This window comes from Schistocerca serialis, chromosome 3 (genome assembly GCF_023864345.2).
Source record: "Schistocerca serialis cubense isolate TAMUIC-IGC-003099 chromosome 3, iqSchSeri2.2, whole genome shotgun sequence".
Taxonomy (NCBI): domain Eukaryota; kingdom Metazoa; phylum Arthropoda; class Insecta; order Orthoptera; family Acrididae; genus Schistocerca; species Schistocerca serialis.
The window spans coordinates 306091315-306107119 of NC_064640.1; the positions used below are offsets into that span (position 1 = coordinate 306091315).

The window sequence follows — 15805 nt, forward strand, 5'->3', positions numbered from 1 at the left end:
GTTATGTCGTTCTTTTTAGTTCTGAGCACACAGGGAGCACAGAAACATGCCTAGAACAATAATGTCTCCCACCAAGTACGAGGGCAAGGTGAGAAATTTCGCCTGAAGCTATGCAGCCAACATTACATAACTGTCGTGCGTTTTCTTCTTCAAGACAATTCTCAGCCACATTCTGCAGGGGAAATGAAGATGCTCCTGCATCGTTTCCAATTGGAAATGTTTAACTACCCACAATACAGCCAGTAATTATCCCCCTCTGAGTTTCATCTCTGCTCACATGAACCGCTGGCTATGAAGACAACATTTTGGCACAGACAACGAGCTGTAGGCCAGCGTAGAGAATTGGCGGAAAGCACTGGCGTTCTGTCTTCTACAACGAGGGTATTGAAAAGTTCGTACAACGCTACGACAAACGTCTAAATCGGACCAGCGACTATGGAGATAAGTAGCTGGAAGTTGTAGCTAACTGTTGCAAATAAAACAGTTTTAATTTTCACTGTGGTTTCCATTCGCGACTTATCGTTCCTTACTTTCCGAATAGCCCTCGTATAAGCGATTTACACGGCATTACGTGTCGTGATTGTTTTGCGAACTTTGTGCTTGTGCTATTAAGGAAAGGACTCACTTTCGTGATAATACACTATATTTTTTACTTGTTTTACTATTATATTGCCCAATAACAAAGTTTCACATAAAGTTCACAGAATCATCGAAGATATAGTCCTGCCACATGTATTTTGTGTGTTTAGCTGTATAAACATAGAGAGCACATTAATCTGACGAAGGACAGTTCCGAGGTTAGCATGTCTTATCAACAATATTTTGAGTCTCCCGCATATTTTCTTTCACCTTCGAGACTTTTGTTGCCTTATTTCTTGGACTTTTTCAGTATTATTGTCGTCGTAAAAGTCGTCGTCGTCGTCGCCGTCGTCATCGACGCTGGCTGTACTTTATTATCGGGTCATAATCATTAGTTTCTTTTTCATCCAAGCTCCTTATTGTCAGTAAATCTAAGTTCTTTTCACCATCTCCGAAACCTGTCGCATTTACAGGGCCGCTTAGGAAATGCCAGTTTATTCGTATTTGAACTTTCTCTGCTTCTCTTAATGAATTCTGAGTTGTCGATCGTCCAATTTCACGGAACGAATTTCTGCTGGCTGTTCGGAGAAAAGGAGCTGTTTATCAGGCGAAAGCGCGTGCGATAGACCGGCTAGCGGTTGCATGTTGCCTGCCGGCCTGCCCCACATCTGTCACGGGGCACGCTAAGCCGCTTCCTGTTTCGTTTCCGTCCGAGTTTTACGCGCCACAAACTTCACGTTTGTTTAATCTGGTTCACTCCAGGCGCCCTCTGAAGAAACAACTGTGGGGGCAGCAACCAGCCTTTCTTTTATAACCAACGCAGCAGAGCACAGTTTTACTCTCAAACGAGGCGCCTCGAAAGAGACAGACGAAATTGGGACCAGCACTGTCCACAATACAGGGTTAGATTTTCTGCAGCATCCCTGTTTATTCAGCTTCATCCATTTAACAAGTTCAGAAAATACTAACTAACAATGTAGTCTGAAAGTGTCACATTCGCAAATTTTTTGTTAGTTTCTTTGATTGGTGGAATGTTGAAGAAGAAATGTAGAAGTAGGTGGCTCATGAATGCATGTAACCCAATCATTAAAAATTAAAAGTACTCAGTTGCACTGCTCGCTGGCTATGCTGCTCTTTATGAAGAGAACCCTAGCAAAGGAAGACTTGTGAATTTAAGGAGGATTTGGAAGGCGTCTGCTAATGTGGAAACTAGACGCTGAGACTAAACGTACGCAAAAAATATAAAGCAGTTCGCGTAAGTACACCGTAAGCAGTGTACATTTGGTGCAATGTTACGTCCGTCCAAAGCATTCTGTCTGCGACATGTTGAGTCATCCGATTAATCTAAGGCAAAGAACATCTATGAAAGAAATAATTTAACATGCTGCTATACTCAGTAAACTATGGCCGGAAAGACACAGAAATGAAGTTATAGATCTGTGGGCAAAATTTTAGTTTATAAAACTCGTATTCACACAAGATTCTAAAGTCACATTACCGCTTGCAAAACACAGATAAGGATTACCTTTCTTCGATACTACAGATACATACACTTGTTCGCCTACTGCTTGAATATTGCTCACCAGTGTGGGATCCGTACCAGATAGGGTTGGTAGAAAAGATAGAGAAGATCCAACGGAGAGCAGCGCGCTTCGTTACAGGATCATTTAGTAATCGCGGAAGCGTTACGGAGATGATAGATAAACTCGAGTGGAAGGCTCTGCAGGAAAGACGCTCAGTAGCTCGGTACGGGCTTTTGTTGAAGTTTCAAGAACATACATTCACAGAGGAGTCAAGCAGTATATCGCTCCCTCCTACGTATATCTTGCGAAGAGACCATGAGGATAAAATCAGAGAGATTAGAGCCCAGGCAGAGGCATACCGACAATCTTTCATTCCACGAACAATACGAGACTGAAATAGAAGGGAGAACCGATAGAGGTACTCAAAGTACCCTCCGCCACACACCGTCAGGTGGTTTGCTGAGTATGGATGTAGACGCAGATAGCAAGATAGCAGGTCATATTTATCTGCATGTCATTAGCTTCGTATGGCTACCGGGGCAAGTGAACTAACGTTTGCGGAAATTGGAGTGCGTAAGAAAATACAAGTGACTGACACGAACTTTATACCACAAATTACGTATATAACAATACACAAAAACGTACGTGATCTTTGACTTTGAGAATCCACTGTGGCGTGAAACCCTCACGTACTGATATCGGATCCTTAAATAGCCGTGACTTGGAATCAAAAGGACCTGAGTACCTTCTAAGGAGGCTACGTCAACGCGGTTTGGAGATGAATCCACTAAGTATCAACATGTCAAGTGGACGACGAAGCCAGGAAAGCAGTGGCATCTGTCGCTATGCGAAGAAGGCTTGCAGATCCCTCCTGACCTGTGACAGGACATGCTGCTGAGGTAAACGCGTGGAGATCCAGAAGCAGGACCACTCAGTAGACGTCCTCATGCAGAGTTTACTGTTGAAGTTGCCATCAATATATGGTGCTTTGGATTGCACGATGTACCCAGTGCTGCCATAAAAAAACACGCTTGGAATTTGTCCAATACGCCACACTACAGCAGAGGCTGTAATATTGCCGTTACCACGGTATCGTATTACACGCGTGTAGCCGTCCTTGTACAACATCAACATACATACTCCGAAAACCACTGTGCAGTACCTAGTGGAGACTACTTCTTACCAAATTTAGCAAATTTCTGTCCTATTTCATTTCACGAAATATATATGTCTCCGTGCGCTTCCTACTCTCACTTATCTTATTCATACGATGCCTACGCGAGATATAGCATGGTCGCAGGCGATTGGTTGCACAGTCGCCGTCGAACACAGGTTCCCTAAGTCTACTCAAATAGGTTTCAAGAAAACTACTTTCTTCTCCGGAAGATTCAGATTTATGTTGCCCAACCACCTCGTTATACTTTCGTATGGGCTGTAGCGACCTGTTACGATTCTAGCAGGAATTTGCTCGATATCAGTTGTCACCCCTACGTGACTGAGACCCTAAAATAGAGAGGGGCACCAATCAGCTCAATGAGCAGCGCTCCAGCTCAGGCAGGAAAAAGAGCAGAGTTTGCGCTCTAGCGGAAGTTATCCTCGTAGTTGCTTCCTCAGCTTGCCGTAACAACTGGAGAAAGGACACTTATCAAACCAGTTGTAAGCTTGTTACATTGTTGCGGTGTCTAATGTCTCATTCTATTCAGCGAATCAGATTATGGTACTAAATAAATACGTCTAATTATATCCCTTTCATTAGATTATGCGTAGGAAACAAAAGTTGACTTTGACATCTGATAACTAAATACAACTTTGACTACTACTATAGTCATGGAAATACAGTAGGGCAACATATAAGCATTTTTAGAATACAGCACAAACAATGACCAAAAGATTAACTCTAGGTTAGGCACAGAAATGAATAAGTAAATAAGTATAATTCACTATCAACAAAACATAGGCTTATGTGTTCTTAGATATCTGAAATGTCATTCAGCAAGTGAAGTAGAGGTGTACGTCTTTTTTCGCTGAAGAAGACGATTTATATTTGGTGCGATCGGTTTCTCATTTGCAATTCGCAGAACTGCAATGAGATTTATATTTGGTGCGATCGATTTCTCACTTGCAATTTGCAGAACTGCAGTGAGATTGGCGTCAGTTAGGGTGACTCTTCGTAGAGATTTATTTATCTTCATTAGTGAGAATAGTTTTTCACACAGATATGTTGAGCCGAACATTGATAGCAGTTTGGCAGCCATTTTGTGCATATGTGGGAAATCAGTTTGCGAGGAATGTTCATAAAAAAGTGAGACGCTTGTTCGTGATTCATATTGAGCCTTCCGTTCACTATCACATTGAACTGTGAGCAGTTGCACTGTAGAGCAGACGGAACATCATCAATTATTATAGTAGTTGGAAAGAGCACAGGAAACTCTTTCATATCCATCGATAAATCGTCCAGAGCTCGAAATCGGGAGGAAAATCCCTTCACAAGACTCGAAAGAGTACCTCAAAATGTATGCAACTGATCATGAGTTGAACTAGATTTCGCCGGCCGATGTGGCCGAGCGGTTCTAGGCGCATCAGTCTGGTACCGCGCGACCGCTACGGTCGCAGTTTCGAATCCTGCTTCGGGCATGGATGTGTGTGATGCCATTAGGTTAGTTAGGTTTAAGTAGTTCTAAGTTCTAGGGGACTGATGACCTCTGATGTTAAGTCCCATAGTGCTCAGAGCCATTTGAACCATTTTGAACTAGATTTCCGCATTGACAATTTGGGAAAATGTGCTAACTCACATTCCAACATCTGACGCAACCAAATCTCCAACATTTTCTTGAAAGTAGTAGTACTGCCTACAAAATAAGTAATAAATATGTTGCTTCCCTGCAATTTAAGATTAAGTTAATTCATGTGGATTGTGATGCCGGTGAGAAATGCAAACTCATTAATCCATTTAGGATCAGTGAAATTTATGGACGGGACGCCCCCTCTTTCCACGAACAAGATTATTTCGTCCAACAAATCAAGAAAGCGATTCAACATATTACCCCTACTGAGCCAACGAACTTCACCAAAGTACGCAATATCACCAAATTCACACTCAATGTCCTGCAGTTGAGCATTAAACAGTCTATGGTTCAGTTCATGACTCTTAATAAAAGTAACTGTTCTCACCAGTACGGTCATCACATTTGGCATTGTGACGTTTTTGCACACAGGTTTTGTTGATGAATCAAACAACGCACAGGTACGAAACTCACTTCGTGATGCTGTAGGTTTGCTTCTCAAACGACTTATAAGCCCTGCTCTACATCCGACTATTCAGGATGCTCCACCAGTGGCAACTGAAACGGACCTTTCCCACGGTAGACCAAACCTGATAAATACATCTTCCACGCACTGCACTATGTCATTATTTGTCGTGGCGTCTTTGAGAGGACATAAATCAAGAAGTTCTTTCCTTACTACCAAGTTCCAAGTTTGTATAAACACCGCTAGTAAATATTGCCAGCTGGACTATGTCCGATTACTCAGTTCTCTCATCTAATGCAATAAAAAACACCAAGACGTTCGAAATGACATCGATTAATTGTTCCACAATATCACCTGATAAACGTTCGATACGACGAGTTACAGTGCGCCGCGACAGACTCGAACTTGCAAAAGAACATGGTAATTGTGGACATAGCTCATCTGCTACGACTTCAGAACTCTACTTCACAAATTCGTCGCCAAAAAATGGTCGTGAAGAACGGGCGATTAGCAAAGCTATTCTGTAACTAACATGAACAGGTGCATCGGGAGAGGAGGCATCACATTCCTGTGTAAGAAATAAATTGATCTGTCATTTCGAAGGAAGATTTGGTTTATTTGGCAATGTAATTAAGTTATATCGTATGCAGATACAACATTACAACACATACCTCTACTTTAGTTCGTTCCTCACGTAGATTATTAACAAGATTAAGTCGTATTTCACCCTCTGTGCTTCCATACTGCTTGAAGTGATGTGGTCTGAAGTGAGGTTCTAAGTTCTACTTTTTATGCCTAATATTTTACCACATAGCCAACGGCCTTGCCGCAGTGTTAACTCCGGTTTCCGTCATATCACCGAAGTTAAGCGCTGTTGGACTCGGCTAGCACTTGGATGGGTGACCATCCGGTCTGCCGAGCGCTGTTGGCAAGCGGGGTGCACTCAGCCCTTGTGAGACAAACTGAGGAGCTACTTGATTGATAAGTAGCGGCTCCGGTCGCGGAAACTGACATACGGCCGGGAGAGCGGTGTGCTGACCACATGCCCCTCCATATCCGTATCCAGTGACGCCTGTGGGCTGAGGATGACACGGCGGTCGATCGGTACCGTTGGGCCTTCATGGCCTGTTCGGGAGGAGTTTAGTTTTAGTTTTTTTTTATTTTACCACATACCAAACATTGTGCTCCTCCTTCGCTTTCGATGAACAAGTAATCACACTCCTAACTAGAGTTGAACTGTAAAATAGAACACCGCTTTACAGCATTGCTATGACTATCCTTTTCAACTACACAGCGCACTGTACCATAACACAATATACCTAGCCAGGTACATTGCAGTGGCTATGTTTGCGCCTTGACTCCGAATATCGCCGTCTAGTCTCTGCAGCACAAACTATTAGATAGACGTTAGCTGCTCTCGGCCTCTCGGCTCTGCTCATGCACGTGGCTTCGGGAGCGCGGCTCTCTCATTGACAGTCTATGCTCTAAACGCTGAAACTGCTCTGTCCACAGCCTGTCCCAGTAGACAACTATACCTACAGAGAGCCACATATATGGGGCACATTGCAGGAAAAACATTAAACATGCGCCACAAACTCTCAAATAGTCAACGAGCTCAGTACTAAACTGGAGACAGAACTCACAGGCGTCTTTGCTTAGAAAACCGTGACGGTGTTTGGCGGCTAGCCATATTGGCAAGGAACACTCAGGATTGTTATTATTGCTTGTGCTTGCGACTTTCGACCTAGTCTTTCTTTGAACTACAGACTAAATGTAGGAAGCGTCACGTAGTATTAGGAAACAGTAATTTCATCTCTCTTGCTTAATAGAACGATCTGAGAATCTGCCGCGACCTGTGATGGTGCAGTAACGTACTGCGTCAGGGCTTAGCTTCGTGGGCCGGCCGGCGTGGCCGAGCGGTTCTAGGCGCTACAGTCTGGAACCGCGAGACCGCTACGGTCGGAGGTTCGAATCCTGCCTCGGACATGGATTTGTGTGATCTCCTTAGGTTAGCTAGGTTTAAGTAGTTCTAAGTTCTAGGGGACTGATGACATCAGCAGTTAAGTCCCATAGCGCTCAGAGCCATTTGAACCGTTTTTTTTTAGCTTCGTGGAAGGAAGAAGGAAGATTAGTGTTTAAAATGTCCAGTCAAAACACCTTCAGCAGTCTAAATTTCCAGTTATTTTATTTCAGCAACCAGTTTCAGCGCTACATCTTCAGGTCCCCTGCCAGACGTGAAGCAAGAATCCCTCCTCAGTCCGGTCAAAACAGGGACCAGTATTTAGTGATTGGTGTAGTAGATTTCCGTTCAGAACAAACAAAGCGCACAAGGCGCAAGAAGTAACAAACGGAAGGATACACAATTGACTGCACCAGAGGTGCGATTATTCCTACATGTCTGTCAGGGGACCTGATTGTGGTGTAATGTACAGCTGAAATAAGTTGCTCAAATAAAATAACAACTGGAAATTTGACGGCTGAAAGTGTTTTGATTCGACATTTTATATTGAACAGCCGAGGTTCCGCAATCATCTGTATGAATATGAACATACAGAGGTTAAACGTCCCGTCGACAGCTAGGTCATTACAGACGAAGCACAAATCTCGGATTAGGGAAGGATGGGGAAGGAAAGCGTTAGTACCCTCTTCAAAGGAAACATCCCGGCGTTCGCATTAACCGATTTAGGGAAATCATAGAACACCTAAATCTGGATGGTCGAACGGGGATTTGAATCGTCCTCCGCAATGCGAGTCCAGTGTGGTAGTCACTGCATCACCTCGTTCGGTAGCTTCCTGGAATAGTCTCTCCAGTTTAGTATTGAGCTCACTGTAAATAGCCTGCTCCATCTGCCGGTAGTTGAATCTGCCGTCACAGAGGGTACTGTTCTCAGGAACTACTCCTCGCATCCGCCAACAAGATCGCAGATACACATCTTTCTGCCGTTCGGGACTGCACGCCTTCACTCAGCCAGTTATAGCAGATGACCAGCTGTCACAGATGAGCAGTTGCCGGCGTGTTCCATATGCCTAACACTCATCTACAGTTTAAGCATTTATAGCCCAGTAGACGTCAAAGAGTGATAATCGGACAGTCAACGCCGTGTGTCAAAGTGTTTATCATTATTGGTGCCTGAACTAGAAACCGTGTTACAGAAGTTCAGACTGATCAACTATTAGATTAGTTTGACAATTTTCACTGACATAGGTTAGACCTGTGTTCAGAACCTTTGCTACAGTGCCATCATTTTAATTTCAGTCTTTATCTTGTGATTATTTTAATAACTGCTTATTAATGATTCCTTATTTGTCGCATTGCTTATTTGTTATAATAGTATTCGGTCTGTTACGAGACTTGTTGCATACGTGCAAGCACGCCACCTAAATACTGCAACTAATTTCCTGTGGTTTGGGGTTCACTTCCTGCTACCTGTTATACTGGACCCCAAAACTGTTTGGCTAATACAACTAGGCGATACCCTGAAATTGGTCTTACCAGCAACTCGTATGCGATCTCCATTATAGATGCTCTGCATTTTTCCCAGAAACTCTTCAGTGAATCAAGGCCTTCAAATCAACATCCATAATCTGCGTCTACAATAACCTAGTTACAACGCTAGGTTCGAGCCACCATTACGTATTTGATTGAGTCCATATGCAGAACAGTCACTTGTGCTACTACAGCTCTGTTACATTTTAATGCTGTTTTGTTTTTCTTACTGATTCACGCCTGCAAATAAAAAGCGTGTCGCAAGCCTACAAGAGAGCAGAATAGTATCTTAATTGTCGACAGCACCCAAAGAACGATTTGCAGCTATAATTTCACTAAATAATTCTAGTAATTTATTGTTAAGATGTTCAGGTAAATACCTAAAAAGTTCAGCCTCTTCTACATTTTATCGCTTTTTGTTATGTTAGAGCGAGAGATTAAACCTTCACGTATGAATGAAATGAGGTTATTTAAGGGTGGAATAACATAAATAAACAAATAATACTTAAATATATCATAGTTTCCGAATTAATCCAAGACCATCAAGAAAACTCTTCATATATCAAATAAAATATTTTTCATGTTGAAGGGCTGAAATACATGTCTTCAATTAATATCGTTACGCAGTCTGTTGCGTTACTGCATTCAACTTTTCTTAAACATCCAGTGAAATGATAAAGGCATTGTAGATTTGACCTATGTCACATCACTCGGCTGTAGCTGAGCGCGGAACTACCTTTTTCGCTAACGTCGCCCATCTGCCTCTGGCACTGAAACTGATTTCAATAGCCGGTAATGCTATCGATAAATCCAAACAGGCTGAAATATTTGATTACCTGTGGTAATAACTTGACCGGACGGCGCTAGTAATTGAATGTGCCGGCCCGTTGGTGCCTGCGCAAATGCTAACGTGTTGTTCTGACGGGGCTCGCAGTAATCCCGTTTGGCACAGCAAATTTTGCACCTATATTTTCTTGATGAAAACGAATTTTCTTCCTGATGAACTGTTGACGCTAATTTGAGCCATTGAACATCAATATCGTGTGACTATGAATATTTCTGAAGGACTAAATTTTCTCAGTTTCAAGCGATAATTGACTCTCACGTGAGCATCCACTTTACCACAGCATGAAATTAAATCTGTAAATTTAGTCTTGGAGACTATGATATTTCAAACTACTTTTTTGTCACGTATAAAGTACATGTCCTTCACATTTATCCTACTTACACATTATACCCTTCGATACGCTTGCAGAATATATATAATTTAACCTTGCTTGATCTTAAGATACAAACTCGACAAAAACTATGGAACTCTACAAGAAAAAAACTGCATTAACAAATTGTCAGTGTTAGAATTTTTATTAGGGAATTTCGCTTTTGATTAGAATGGGTCATCACGAAGTTTCCTTATTTAATTGTCACTAAAGTTGCTAAAGTATTAATCAAATAACTCTCTGTGAAATTCCTCCTGTAAATAGTGAAGTTGCAGATATTTGCACTGGTGACGGGGAGTCAGAGCACGAAGTTAATGTCCTTGTACTCTGGAAACTTGTAAATTGTGTAGCATTAAGACATTAGGAAACTGGATACTGCTGAAACTAACTGCCGCACATGAGCAGCAGTTGCTATGTTTGGTAAGTTGAATCAGCATGTCTGTTTCTCTAATGATTTGCATTTCTATACAAAATGCTGCGTGTTAAAAATGTTGCCTTGCCTATTCTTCTGTATGCCCCAGAAATTTGATGTAAGTATCATAGTAACTTCACGAAACCATGCTGCTTCCATTTTAAATGTCTAAGTTCGCTACTTCACATATATTGGAGCGGCCATTTGGAAAAATCCGATATTGAGTTCTCCCGCCAAAAAGTAGCGTAGATGGACGAGACTGTAGTCTGAATAATACGAGGAAAGCGTACAGTCTTCTGATCTAAATGATGCCAGATACTACATAAGCAGGACCGAACATACAATCTGGCAATAATATAAACCAAATATCACCTTCAGCTTAAAGATATACCAAGGTAACAGTATTTATGCGTTCACAATGCAAATAATAACCTCGACTGAACGATCTCTGGTGCCTGTTAAAAGACAAAAATTCTATTCACAACGCGTGCAAAATCCCATGATAGGAGTAGGGTAAGTACTGCGCAGTAACCAGAGTTGATGGAAATGAACATAATTGTGTTGTTGTTGTTACCATCATTACTCTAATACCGAGTGTGGAAGACACATAAGCTGACAGTATCTAGCAAGAAGCAGCTGAGTTTCGTAGCGGACATTACTTCGTCAACAGACAGTTATATAAATAATGAAAAGTGAATCATTTTACTTGCATTTGCTGCTTTTAGCGGGATTGTTTAATACAACAGCCCCAGCTACTTCCAATTTTGGTTCTATTAACGTGTAACATTCATTACGATGTGTTGCGTGATGGAGATAAAATGTCCACTGGATCCTCTCCTCGGAATTAGACAACAGATACTTAATAATGCTCTAGTTGAATAACTGAATGAAGGTGAACAATTGTTGAAGTTCACTTATGGAATCCTGAAACGGTGCTTGGGCGTAGCCAGTTCAGCAGTGCATCAGATGACTGAACAATCCCACTACTTATAAATTTAGCTGTTGTTTATATATTTTATGTACCTCAGTATCATGATTTATAGAGTTATGCAATTTTAAAACTATCGTGTTTACTTACAAATAGAAGGCGAAATTCAGACAGACAGAAAAAACATCAATTTATTAACAGGTAGAGAAATTTCTGTTCAGTTCGGGAATGCTATATAACGGACTTTTACGGACTTTTTTTTTTATTTTTGTGAGATTTTCGATAGAGTGATTGTATGGAGTGCATTTTAGCTTTTTAAAATTGCTGGAGCCGTGAACAGTATTTTCGAGGACCATATAATTTATCATTGATTTTCTGTGCAGTTAGAAGCTGATGCAGAGGTGTATACTTCACACGTGGTATGAAAAAAAATTACCTGTGTAAATAAAAGTTACAAGTAACACAACAACGTAATGACGTAAGAGGCATGAGACATATCGTTCTTTTTCTATCTTTTTTGTTCATTGAATGAGAGCCTTATGATTAACGGCAGTTCAGCGATGCTAATCGAGAGGGCGAAGAGCCGGCCGGAGTGGCCGAGCGGTTAAAGGCGCTACAGTCTGGAACCGCACTACCGCTACGATCGCAGGTTCGAATCCTGCCTCGGGCGTGGATGTGTGTGATGTCCTCAGGTTAGTTAGGTTTAAGTAGTTCTAAGTTCTAGGGGACTTATGACCACAGCAGTTGAGTCCCATAGTGCTCAGAGCCATTTGAACCGAGAGGGAGAAGCCGTTATAGGAAAACAGAGCGATGAAACTACAGGAAGATTAACTTGTCATCTCGTTCACAAATGTTGACAGTTGATGAACTTTCAGACGCAGGCGTAGCGAGAAGCACCAATAGCAGAAACCCTTTGTTAACTGTTCTATAGCGCTACGTGTTTAGATCTTTATCGTATTTCTGATTGTGACGGCCACGGGAAATGTTTAGTTTCTTTCAAACTGTTAAATCACAGCAGTGAATTCAACTTACAATGCCACCATGCAGTAAATAAGGCATTATAAATCATACATTATAGTATGAGATATACGTCGGTGATAAGCTGAAGATGATAATTCTTGTCCTTAAGGACAGTTCGTAGTACGGTTGTTTCTCTTCCATTTTTTAAACTTCAGTTGTTTCTTCTGCGTTGTAGTCTATTTGCAAATATATCCACTATGATAATCTTCCCAACAGTGCTTTTCAGGTTTTATCAGTATTTTCAACGCATTTCCTTATGATTCCCCGAGATTATATAACCTGAATTGGTAGCCAGTTTTTTTGTCGATTACTAACGAAGGTGCAACTGTTGTCTTTAATTTACATCGCTGTCTCTGATAGATTGAAACTCGGAACACTGCACATCATGTGATACTAGCGCTTCAGTCACGGCTTGGTGCACCGTCTGGCAGTAAGCACTCAGTTTTCCAGGGTTACGACGATTGAGAGCAAGAGAGAATTCTCACCCCTCTTCAGAGCGACAACGTGACTGGCTGTGTTGAACCCCAGAAATATGTAACTGAGATCAGCAATGCCTAAAAAGAGCAGCACATTTAGAATCCCCATACATGCCCGCGATGTGTTTTGAATCAGCTAAGCCAACTTGACGAAGAATAAAAGAAAAGAAAGAAAATACGAGTATAAAATCTGTCGACGAAGAAGTCGTTAGAGATCATAAACAAGCAGCAATGCCACCACAAGACCGCGAAGGTCAGCTTATCGCGTTACTTCCTTGAAGGCTTGCGACTCTGTTAAGAGACAGTATCTCATTATATCTTTTGAACTTCTTGTCTGATACGGGTTAACCTCTAAGTGAAACCTAGCAGAACTCCTAAGTTCTCGAAAATACTGATACATTAGAACGAAATTCCTATTGTGTTATTCGGTATTATTATACGTTCAACGGCCTAACGTTGTTTTGGGTGTGATCTGAGTTTGTGTTTAACGTTTGTGTGTACTGTTTATAAAAGGCATTTTGTGTTTCTGTAAATCTTTTCCGTTTAGAGCTACATACGTCAGTTTTACTCTGGGTCGTCAATTGTGGAAATCAATCCTGTGATCACAGGGCGGGAGGTGTATTTTTTTATATGACCCGTGTACGTATGTTGTCAGTCGTCATTTGTGCGTGCGTTTCGAGTACATTCCATTAGTTTGCTGCTTTACTTGTGACATCATTCCAAACAGCTAGTTCTTCTGCTTGCTCGCGATCTTTACACGTTTGACGTATCCTGTTTGTCTCACAGCATACTGTGCTCGCGGTACAATTCGCCACCACGCATGGGCGACCTCACACCTCACGTGGCGTTGTTTTTCTAATGCCTACCCACCGAAAATGGGCCTGCAAGTTTGTAATTTCATTTCATATCTGGTACTATCTCGATATTCACATTTAGAGAGTCTCCTTCCATCTAATACTCTTAATACGGATTCAGTGTGATATAAGAAAATGGTTCAAATGGCTCTGAGCACTATCGGACTTAACATCTCAGCTCATCAGTCCCCTAGAACTTAGAACTACTTAAACCTAACTGACTAAGGTCATCACACATATCCATGCCCGAGGCAGGATTCGAACTTGCGACCGGAGCAGTGGCGCGGTTTCGGACTGAAGCGGCTAGAACCGTTCGGTCACAGCGGCCGGCGTGATATAACACTGTGAACAAATATAGCATTTAAGTGGAATATATCCATCCAAGTTTTTTCCCTTAAAACATCTGACTTCTCTACTGCATATGACTTTGTCTCTTTTTTTTTCATTTTGGTATTTAGTGTTAGATAAGAGTACGAATACTCAGTTTCAGAATAATATTATGTAAAATTTCACATAATTTATAACATGTCCGCATTTCAAAATTCTCAGCTTCACTAAAAATATGGTTATTAATTTTGTTACCTTCTTTTCTGCACTGACTTTCGTTCGGTCTCTTCCTGTTTGATTTACTGTCATTGTTACTAGACTAATGGCACATGCCAGTGCCTCTGCCCTTTGTTGTTTAGCACAGCCTCAGTTTCAGCTTTCCCGACTGCTGACGCCGTAGTTTCTTCTTGTACAGTCATTGTACTTAGACGCAGCTCAACTTTGTAGATTATTGTACGCTCCAGGTGGCTGGAGTATTAGTTAACTTAATAAATTTGTCTCTGATCATTGTCAAATCTTTGTAAGCTCCTGAACATAAACACGTTATAGAGAAAGGGAAGCAGCTGAAAATGAAATGCTCACGATGGTTGCACTTCCGCATTCACACGCACATCGCGTATTGTAGTTTAGATTAGTACAACAATTTTACGTAAATGTTATTGTTCGCTTTCATACGAGTAGGTTAATCGTGGATCGTGGTGTAACTAATGAGGACGGACTGAATGTAATTGGGGATAAAAGGAATTTGTAGGCCCACTTAATTAAAATAAGGGATCGGTTGATAGTACATATCCTGAGACATCAAGCTATCGCTAATTTGGTGATGGCATGAGATGTGGAGGGGAGGTCAGACAATTTTACACGTAGATCAAGACTTCACTACAGTAAGCAGGTTCTAATAGTTACGCAGAGATGAAGAGGCTTGCACACGATAGACTGATGTGGAGAGCGGCATCAAAACAGTCTTCGGACTGAAGACCACAACAACAACAACAACAACAATGCGCTGGATGGGTATGTCTCTAGTGTGGTATTCCCGACACACATGCATTGAGGAAGATGACGCTGTGTTTAAGAACCTGAATTCGCATTTAGTAAAGGTTTGGTTAAAATTCCTGTCCGACCGTTCATATTTAAGTTTTTTGTGATTTTTTCGTGATATAGATTACGCACTCCAATTTCCGCAAACGTTGGTTCACTTGCCCCGGTAGCCATACGAAGCTAATGACATGCAGATAAATATGACCTGCTATCTTGTTATCTACATCTACATCCATACTCAGCAAGCCACCTGACGGTATGTGGCGGAGGGTACCTTGAGTACCTCTATCGATTCTCCCTTCTATTCCAATCTCATATTCTTTGTGGAACGAAGGATTGTCGGTATGCCTCTGTGTGGGCTCTAATCTCTCTGATTTTATCCTCATGGTCTCTTCGCGAGATGTACGTAGGAGGGAGCAATATACTGCTTGACTCCTCGGTGAATGTATGTTCTCGAAACTTCAACAAAAGCCCGTACCGAGCTACTGAGCGTCTCTCCTGCAGAGTCTTACACTGGAGTTTATCTATCATCTCCGTAACGCTTTCGCGATTACTAAATGATCCTGTAACGAAGCGCGCTGCTCTCCGTTGGATCTTCTCTATCTCTTCTATCAACCCTATCAGGTACGGATCCCACACTGCTGAGCACTATTCAAGCAGTGGGCGAACAAGCGTACTGTAACCTACTTCCT

At 41.8% G+C, this 15805-nt stretch overlaps 1 protein-coding gene and 1 pseudogene across 2 annotated transcripts in view; one reads left to right on the forward strand and one right to left on the reverse strand.

Moving 5' to 3' along the window:
* Window positions 1-15805, reverse strand: part of LOC126471594 (potassium voltage-gated channel protein Shal) — a 694995-nt gene that overhangs the window by 348723 nt on the left and 330467 nt on the right. The gene's annotated exons all lie outside the window — the stretch shown is intronic.
* Window positions 6165-6282, forward strand: LOC126472043 (5S ribosomal RNA; annotated as a pseudogene).